This window comes from Chenopodium quinoa, unplaced genomic scaffold (assembly GCF_001683475.1).
Source record: "Chenopodium quinoa cultivar QQ74 unplaced genomic scaffold, ASM168347v1, whole genome shotgun sequence".
Classification (NCBI taxonomy): Eukaryota; Viridiplantae; Streptophyta; class Magnoliopsida; order Caryophyllales; family Amaranthaceae; genus Chenopodium; species Chenopodium quinoa.
The window spans coordinates 129,851-139,825 of NW_018743878.1; positions in this window are offsets into that span (position 1 = coordinate 129,851).

Sequence of the window (9,975 nt, forward strand, 5' to 3'; positions counted from 1 at the left end):
TTGAGTGAGTAGAAGAAGCAGGCGGCTTTGGCCGCATGATTCCACTTTATTCGCCAAGTTTTGCTTGGCTATTTACTCAAATTAGGCTGACTGTATTGTCCCAAGCAATATCAAGCGGTTTCTGACTTAGATTTTAACTGTCTACCACGTGTTTACAATATAGCGGTACGTTTATCTTTGTCTCAAGTCAAGCGGTTACGAGGCTGTCAAGTAGACACTCGGTAGGGCCGTTTGTTTTAGGTTTATAGAGCAATGTGCCACCCAAATGAGAGATGCTCTCTGCGATGAATTCACCCGGATGGATGTCGCCGGATTGCTTCTTAAGTTTTGGGATAGACGTATTAGCTGAATTTTAAAAAGATCATTCGGCCATGGGCCTTAGGTTGATCATCCGGCCTGTGACCTCATTCGATTGTTCAGAAAAGAACAGATGGCTAAGTCATCTGGACTTAACGTTTTTACTCAAATACTTAAAAGAAATAAGGCTGACTGTGTTCTGCACAGGCGGCTTGCCCCACTGAGGAGACTTGCACAATAATGGAAAAAAATTGTAAACTTTATTGATATTCTTACAAATAATTTACAAATCTCAGAAGTAGTACTTTTTTAAGTTGTCTACATTCCAAGTTCTAGTTAGCTACCTGCCGTCTAGTGTTTCCAGTCAGTAGGTTCCGCCTCTAACCTCCAGTCGGTAGGGGCCATCCCAGTTAGGAGTCAGCTTTCCCTGCTCGTTGGCCCTACCGACTGCTTTAATCTTTCGTAACACAAAGTCCCCTACTTTTAGGGGTCGCTTGTGCACTCTTTTATTGTAAGCTCTCGTCATTCTCAAACGATAGATCTCATGGCGCAAGGCTGCATTGCCCCTGCATTTTGGAAGTGAATCCAATGCTAGCTGCATGGCCTCCCAGCTGGCCTCTTCGTCATAAAGCATGACTCAAAGAGTCTGCTCATAATGCTCAATAGGCAGAACAACCTCTGCCTCATAAACCATTAGAAATGACGTTTCTCCAGTCGCCCCTTTTTCAATCGTCCTGATGGCCCACAGAACATGTGGTAGCTCGTCAGCCCATAGGCCGCTGGTTCTTTCAATTTTCTTTTTGATGCCATCAGAGATATTTTTTTGTTAAATACTTCAACCTGGCCGTTTGCTTGGGGGCGGCCAACTGATGTAAAACGATGAGAGATCACTTGGTCTCCCAACCAGTTCTTAAGAGCAGGCGTCTCGAATTGAGGTCCATTGTAAAAAACCATAGACATGGGTACCCCATACCGAGTGATGACATTTCTCCAAATGAAGGAGATGACATCTTTGGTTTTGATGCCTTTGACTTCTTCTGCTTCTACCCACTTGGTGAAGTAGTCGACTTCTACCAAAATATATCTCCGTCCGCCTGTAGCAGGCGTATAGGGACCTAGAATGTTTATGCCCCATTTGGAAAATGGTACTGGGCTATGGAGAGCCGTCAGGTCAGTGGCCGGACGATGGATGAGCTTGCCAAACCTTTGACACTTGTCACATTTTTTAACCATCTCCATGGCGTTTGCCTCAAGGGTAAGCCAGAAATAGCCTTGTTGCCTGGCTCTCTTTGCTAGTGTTCTGCCGCCTATATGGGAGGCACATAACCCTAAATGCAGATCTTTGAGGACCTCTTGGCCCTTCTCTAGGGTAACACACTTCAAAAGAGGTTGTAGATAACCCTTTTTGAAAAGTTCCCCTTTGTGAATCTCAAAGTTAGACGCACGCTTTTTCATTACAATCATCTCTAGGTAAGTATCCGGCAGGGTACCATCTGTTATGTATGCCCGGATGCCATCCATATAGGTTGAGCTTTGATCAAGGACTCCAATAGGTTCCTCCTCAATGCTCCTTTTTTCCATCACTTCCTAAAAAACATATCTTGGTGTGTCACAGGAGGCGTATGATGCCAATTTGGAGAGGGCATCCGCCTGGTTATTTTCGGACCTAGGCACTTGACTTAGGTGGAATTCTTCAAGTGTCCTGGCCTCTTCTTTTACCGCTTGTAGGTACTTTATCATAGCCGGATGAGTGGCTTCATAGTCACCATGGTATTGGCTAACAATCAGTTGTGAATCAGAACAGGCGTCTACTTTCTTTGCCCCGGCCGCCTTGGACATACGGATGCCGGCTAGTTGGGCTACATATTCTGCCTCATCGTTTGAGGCTTGAAACTTGAAACGTAGTGCATACTCATACTTGTCTCCTTCAAGAGACTGACATATGACGCCTGCACCACATCTATTCATTGTGGAGCTCGCGTCCACATATAGCTTCCAGACTTGGTCAGGATTTTCTGGATCAGCCGGCCTAGTCATTTCAACAATGAAGTTGGCAAGTGCCCGCCCCTTCACTGCTTTCCTTGGCTCAAAAGTAATTTCTAGGCTTTGTATTTTAATTGCCCACTTAATCATTCGGCTGAATGATTCCACAGTTGTTAGTGGCCGCTTGATTGGCTGGTCAGTGTAGACCACAACCGGATGTGCCAAGAAGTAAGGTTTCAGCTTCTTGACTGCCATGAAGAGGGCCAAGCAAAATTTTTCAACCATGGGGTATCGTAACTCAGCATTCTTCAGGACATGGCTGATGATATAGATAGGGAGCTGGCAACCGTTTCTTTCAGCAAGGAGAACGGTACTGAGAGCATGATCAGAGATGGCCAAATACATGTATAACACTTTCTTTGACAGAGGGCTGACGAGCCTCGATAAAGAGTGTAAGTGTTCGTTCAACTTTTAGAAGGCCGCCTCTGCAATCGTCCCCCATTCAAACATTATCTTCTTCATGATTGCTTGGAAGAAATAGAGGCACTTGTTGTCTGACCGACTAAGGAATCTCCCTAATGCCGCCAGACAACCTGTTAATTTTTGAACTTCCTTTACAGTGCGGGGCGACTGCATGTCTATGACCGCCTGTATTTTTTCTGGATTGGCCTCTATCCCCCTTTGATCAATCAGAAATCCGAGGAAATTTCCAAACTCAACACCAAAAACACATTTCTTGGGATTTATCATGACCTGGTGCCGCCAAAGTGTGGCGAATGTTTCTCAGAGATCTGTAAGATAGTCTGTCTGGAATTTGGATTTAACAATCATATCATCAATATATGCCTCCACATTCCTTCCTATTTGATTAATGAAGACTGTATTAATCATTCTTTGGAAGGTAGCAGGCGCATTCTTCAAACCAAACGATATCACAGTATAGCAGAATAAGCCTTGATCAGTGACGAATGCCGTCTTTTCTTGATCTTTCTTCCACGAAGCTCATCAAGGCATGGCCGAATGTAGAGTCGACCAGACTATCGATCTTTGGGATAGGATAGCTATCCTTTGGACATGCCTTGTTTAAGTCTGTTTAATCTACACACATGCGCCAGGTTTCGTTTGGCTTTTTTACAAGCACAACATTGGCAACCCAATTAGGGAAGTAGCATTGTCAAATGAAACCAGCATCTAACATTTTTTTCACCTCGGCGGCTGCCGCCTGGCTTCTTTCTTCACCGTGGTTCCTCTTCTTTGCCTTACCGGCTTCTTTTTAGGATCCACAACAAGTTTGTGGACGGCTAGATCCAGGTTGATGCCTGACATCTCGTCCACTTCAAAGGCAAAGATTTCTTTGAATTCTTTTAACAAGTGGTGTAAGTCTGCACCGAGTTCAGAAAAAGCAAGCTTCCCAACCTTAACGGTCCGGTTGGGATGAGAGTCATCTAGGACGATGTCCATGTGTTCACCAGCCGGTTGGGGACGGAGTTCATCTGGCCTTTGACCGGTCAGTGATTGCTATTGCTTGTCTTTTTTTCTCGGCTATCATTTGGTTGGCATTTCTCTTCTTGCCGGCTGATGTTGCAGCAGGCGCAGCTTCCTTGACTATGTCAAGGTCAGTAGTTTCTCCACTAGGGTCGGGTGCGACCACAGTAGGCTTGACATCAGAGAGGTATCACTCCTTGGCCATCTTTTGGTCTCCCCGTAGGGAGCCGACTGTTCCATCATCCCTCTCAAACTTGATAAGCATGAGAGAAGGGATGATAACAGCTTTGGATTCATTCAGGGTAGGGCGCCCCAAAATCATGTTGTAGGCCGTCGGTTCTTCAACAACTAAGAACCGAACCACCATGTGGCGTCCCTCCCCTTTCTCGCCTAGACGAATGGATAGGTCTATTCGGCCTACCGGGTGTACCACACCACCCCTACATCCTACTAACAGATGAGAGACCTCGTGCATACTCTCGGGCTTGTACCTGAGCTTGGCCAGACACTTGTGACTGATAAGATTAAACGAGCTCCCAGTGTTAATGAGGATCCGGCCAACTCTTTTGTTGGCCACTTTGCATTCGATGACAATATGATCATCATGAAAACTCTTGATTTTACCCTTGTCCTCCTCAGTAATAACGACTTCTGGGAAGTATTCCGTGGACGCCTGTCCCTCATCGACTGAGTTAACATAGAGGCACCTAACATAGTCTTTATTGCCCCGGATGGTAGGGCAGCCTCCAGCAAAGCCGCCTGCTATTGTATAGATCAGAGTTTCATCCGTATCTGAGCTATTAGCAGAGTGGGGCTTCTTCTTGGATGACTGTCCAGGGTGAGTTTGCAAGGTAACCTTGGACCTCAAGATATAAGACTTGAGGAACCCATTATCATCCAGACAGTTCAACAGCCGCTTGAGACTATAGCATTCGTTGGTGTCGTGGCCAATATCCTAATGGTAGTGGTAGTATTTGTCTTTGTTCCGATTTTTGGCGGAACCCTTCATAGGAGCCGACTTGTCAATAGAGACCCGATCCTTAATCTCCATGAGGATGGAGTAATAGTATTTATTGAACTCGTACTTTGGGGAGTACGTCTTTGCTTCTCTCTTTTTCTTCTTGGACGGCTGTTCAGAGGATTCAGCTACCTAGACTTGTGTTCTTTTCTTTTCTTCTTTCTTAGGCGGCCTTGATGGCCAACTCTCTTTTTTGTCAGACCTCTTTGAGTCCGACTGCTTATTGATGTTGCAGAGCTCGGTCTCCTGTAAACCGTCCTTCGGACCTTTAAAAAAGTCTGTGTAAGCTACCTCATCAGATAGCCCTTGAATTTGAATTTTCATCATATTGAAGCACCTGATATATGAGCATAGCCCCTCCTTCTCTCCCTGCTGTATGGCTCCCAAGTCAAGACTTGTCTTCTTTGCAGGGATATTCATTGAGAAGTTTGACGCAAACAAGTATGCAAGCGTCTTAAAGTTATTGATGCATCCAGCCGGTAGGTTGCCAAACCATTGCTGGGCGACGCCCTTCAATGTGGCTGGGAATCATCTACACCAAGTAGCATCATCCAACCCTTGTAGATACATAAGGTTGGTGTATGCCATCAAGTGGTCTTCTGGGTTAGAGGTACCATCATAAGTTCCTACCAACACATTCTTCACCTTGGCCAGCTGTGCGGCCTCAGCTATTTCCTTGGAGAAAGCTGAAGGCTATTCCCTAAGTTTTAGCAGTCGGAGCTGCCAATCCAAAGGCTGGATATTGGGTGCCGCCTCCCCCCGAAGAGGGTAGGCTGCATATAAGGCGGTCCATAGGGCATGTATGGCTGTTGAGGCACACGGGGCCGCCTGGAACATCTGAGGACTAGAATGGGCGGACAGGCCGTCTGTCTGGTCTTCTTGGTTTGATTGAGAATACCTCAGCGAGGCATTATGAAAACTGTCATTGAAGTTCGACGTGGAGGCCGACTCTGACAGTTGCATATTCTTCTTTTGCTGGATTATCATATGAGCATCGGAATATGTTTTCTTGGAACCATCCGACTGTATATGCCGGATGACCTTCCTCTGCCCTGGCTCAGGGAACCGCAGTCCAGCCAGGTTTATCAAAGGCTTCCGTCCCTCCCTTGGTTTAGGGTAAGGAGTGGCCTCTCGGTCTTTAACCGGTTTTTTCCTCCCAGAATAGGAGGGCTTCTTGGCCAACTATTCCTTGGTAGGGACAACCGTCCGTTTATCAATAAGATCCTTTATCTCCCCTTTGAAACTTATCATGAGGGTCATGAGCTCGTTTCTAGTTATGGGGGTGGACCCTTCGGCCGCCTAGGGCTGACCTGTTTCACTGGGGCTTACCTGCTTAGTGTTCTGTTCCCTCCTTTCGGTGGGACGGATGCGGCGTGTCCTGAGGGACCCTTCAGGGGTCATATGGGTGGCCACTTCATAGTCGTGATCCGTTTCTTGGTCTGAGAAGACCTAGACGTCGGCCGTAGGTCGTTTCTCATTAAGAGGTGGTACATGAAAGGAATGGTGTCCTTCCAACAAGTGTATTATTCCGATAGAGGGTTCAGAATTATTACAGAGCTAATTCTTCAGTAAGGTCAAGTGATCGGAATGCCTAGGTGGAGGCCGCTTTCGATCAGTAATATCAAGGTACAATTGATATTACAGCTTAATCTTAACTGAACCCTTCGGGTCGAACCCAATCGAATCTCCGATCCGAGACGTCGAATTAATCCGAAAGGATTTAATGAGTCGATAGAGTTTTACGAATACAGATGTTGGAAATCGAGCCTAGGGCGTCGAGATCGAGCGTCGCAAAATCAAAAGCAACAAGTATGAGCGTAGTCGTAGCTAGGCTAGGCTAGCTCATCGCAAGCCTAGGTGCACCATGTGTGTGCTAGGCGCACCATGGTGTGCTAGGCACCGTCGCAGCCTAGGCGCGCCCTAGCAGCCCATCGCAAGCTAGCATGGGTGCCTGGGTGCTGCAGGGCAGCTATCGCAAGCCACAAAAGCACCAGGCAGCCCATCGCAGCTAGCAGCGTGCTAGCGAGGGTGCCTGGGTGCTCATGGGTGCTGTCGCTAGCCCTTCGCACCATGCACAGCCATCGCAGTGCTAGGCACTGGCGCATGGGCTTGTGCATGCATGCCTCGCACCATCGCAGCCCTATCACACTAAGCACAACACCCTCGTGTGCGTGTGTGTGCATAGGCGCTCTCGCAACTCCCTAGCATCACGCACATCACCATCGCAGTGCTAGGCACATTCGTGTGTGCGTGTGCGTGTGCACCATCGCTCAGCAGCCTCGCAATGAGGCACCTAGTTGTGTGCTTGCGTACGTGCCTTCGTATGGAAGCACCAAGCACAACATGCTAGCAAGGAGCACAAAGCCCAACATGCGTGGCTCGCTAGCAGCACGCATGCTAGGCCTTGCGTGCGTAGTGCGCTGGCTAGATGTGCGCATGTTGGCCTAGCTGGCTGGCAGTGCGAGAGGCCTTGTGCGAGGGGCCATGTGCGAGGGAGTGCTAGGCAGCAGCACTAGGCTAGCAGCACCAGCGCCCAGCAGCTCGCAGCGTGCTAGGGCTGATGCGTGCTAGGCCAGTGCGCGTCAGTGCGCGCCAGCACTGCTTGCTAGCACAACAAGCTGGCTGGCTGCCCAGCCTTGGTGCTAGGCGCCAGTTGGCAGCCTTGGCAGCCAAGGGAGGCTGCCAGCCCAGCTGTCCATAGGGTGACGGTTTTGGTGAGGGGTGGGGACCAAGTTTAGGCAAGGCCTTGAGGAACAAGGCAATGGTCCCCCCACCCATTTATGGTCCTCACCTAACCTTCTCTCTCTATTTGACACTTGTTGCATTGTGATTAGTTTTGCTTAATAATTTATTTTAGAAATAAATTAATTAGCAATAATATATTCTCCCACATTGGTGGAGGATGAAAAATCAAGGGATCATTTCCCTATAAATACCAAGCTTGGTATTGGGAATTGATACAACCTTGAGTGGAATTAAAAAGGCAACTCTAAGAAAAGAGTAAACCTTTGATTCTTAAAACTCATAGTTATTTTGTCCGGGTCTTGACTAACCTTCAAGACTTAGGACGCTTGGGTCGGGTCGAGGGTACGATCCGTCGGAGATCTCGTCTTTTCGGGATTTTGAAGTAAGAGCTCTTTAGGAGCGAAGCACGCGTCAAAGGTATAATTCTTGTCTTTAATCTTGTTTGATTAAGTTTATTATGCTTGTTTAATTGCTTTAATTAAGGGGCGGGTCTTGGTGGGTTTCCTTCTGCGTAGTGTCGGGTCACTACGAAACCCTACAGCGGTATCGGAGCCACGCTCCTTTTAATTTTTGCAATTATTGTTTAATTAAGGTGTTTTAAAGAATTTATTTTTTTGGTTCATGTTCATCTAATTAGATTAGATGCTCGTTTTAATTAATTTTTAAAACTCGATTTTATTATCGATTTGGCTGTCGAACCCAGATTTTGGCTCAAAAATAGTGATTTTTGGGTGGAATCGACATTCTAGAACTGTTTCAACCCTTTTACGATTGTCCAGAAGCCAAATTCGAACCAGAAACCCAATTTTTCTAGGGTTTTTCATTTTTCAACGAAAGTTTTAATTCTTTTTAAGCCTTGATTAATGTAAGCATTACAAGATTAGATTAAATGCACATTTGCATCACTAATCTACTGGTTTTAAAATATCCTTGAGCATAATAATAGAGTGTTTATTAGTGCTTAAGTTGATATACCAATTTATCACATAAACTTGTTTTTTCACAATTTTGCAAATAAATTGCAATAAGGTGTGAAAACTTGTTGTGATCTTGTATCTTAAGTTCCCAAGTATTGTTAAAGTTCTAATCTTTAAGTGTTTAAATGATTGGAACCCTAACCCTAAATTCCATGTTGAACAAAGTTTGGATTTTTTCATGTTTTGGTTGATTAAAATCCATTAATTTCAATTACTTGTGAGTAAAATTTGATTAATCTTCATATTAGAAGATGTAATCTTGGTATTTTACACAAGTATGCAAGTTGGAAATTTTTTATCATTGGATGGTTAATTTACTTTTCCAACTCCCTTTTGTCAAATCCATTATTAATTTGCATATTGGAAAGATTAATTTTGGACATAGCTCATTTTATTTTAAGCATAATGTTTGACATAATTTTGTTCAAAATTGAAATTTTGGATAAATTTAGGCTTGTGCACAAATTAAAATAAAATTTGTTTAAGTTAGACTTAATGGTTGTTTTATTTTATTTTCCTTAAAATTAATTCTAAAATACAATTTGGAATTAATTCATGTCACACGTAAATCGGGATTAAAATCCCGAGTCATAGCACGCAAATCAAGGCAACACACCCAAGTGCCACCAAGGCTAGCCGGGTTGCCTAGCAGCCCACATGTGGCTGCCTGTGGTGCGCACAAGGGCGAGCCTTGAATGCTGCTATGCGCTATGTGTGTGTGGCTGGGATGCATGGCTGGGGTGCGTGGGGTGGCTGGGCTGGCTTGCGAAGCATGCTGCTGGGCAGCAGGGCAGCAAGCATTAGCCAGCGCACCACGAGCATCATGATGCGCCTGCCCAGCAGGCTAGATGCTCGCAGGCACCAGCATGCTAGCAAGCATGCGAAGCATGCTAGCAGGCAGCTGAGCTTGAGGCGCTGCTTGCTAGGCACAACAGGCCTCAACCACGCACTATGGCGCCTTGCCATGGGCTGCCTAGCAGCCACGGTGCGCACCCACCAACGGATTTGTTGGGTGATTTTGCTTAACGTTGAGCTATGATTTTGCGTTTTTTCCCGAATTAATAATTTTAATTAATTATTTAATGAGGCTAAAAACCTCGATTTTCGATTTTGCAAAATTTTGACAAATTACGGGTTATGCTGACTTAATTAATCGGATTAATTAAGTACGGATGCGGAATTTAGTGGGAGCTTAATTAAATGCGTTTGCATTTTGCGTTTAGAAATAATGGATTAAACCACTTTGACTAGTTTTAATTAGGCGCGTTAATTGGATTAAAGACCTAAGTTAGTTACTAGCTTTGCATGTTTAATTATGTATTTCGTAAAATTGCGTGGGCCGTTCACAAATAGTGAACGGGTGAATGAAAGATTGCTTTCAAAACAGGTTCTTTGAAAATGGCAACTAGTGGGGCCCGACTAGGATAGAAAATACGGACTGCGTTCCGTTATGTATTTTTGTAAATCTAA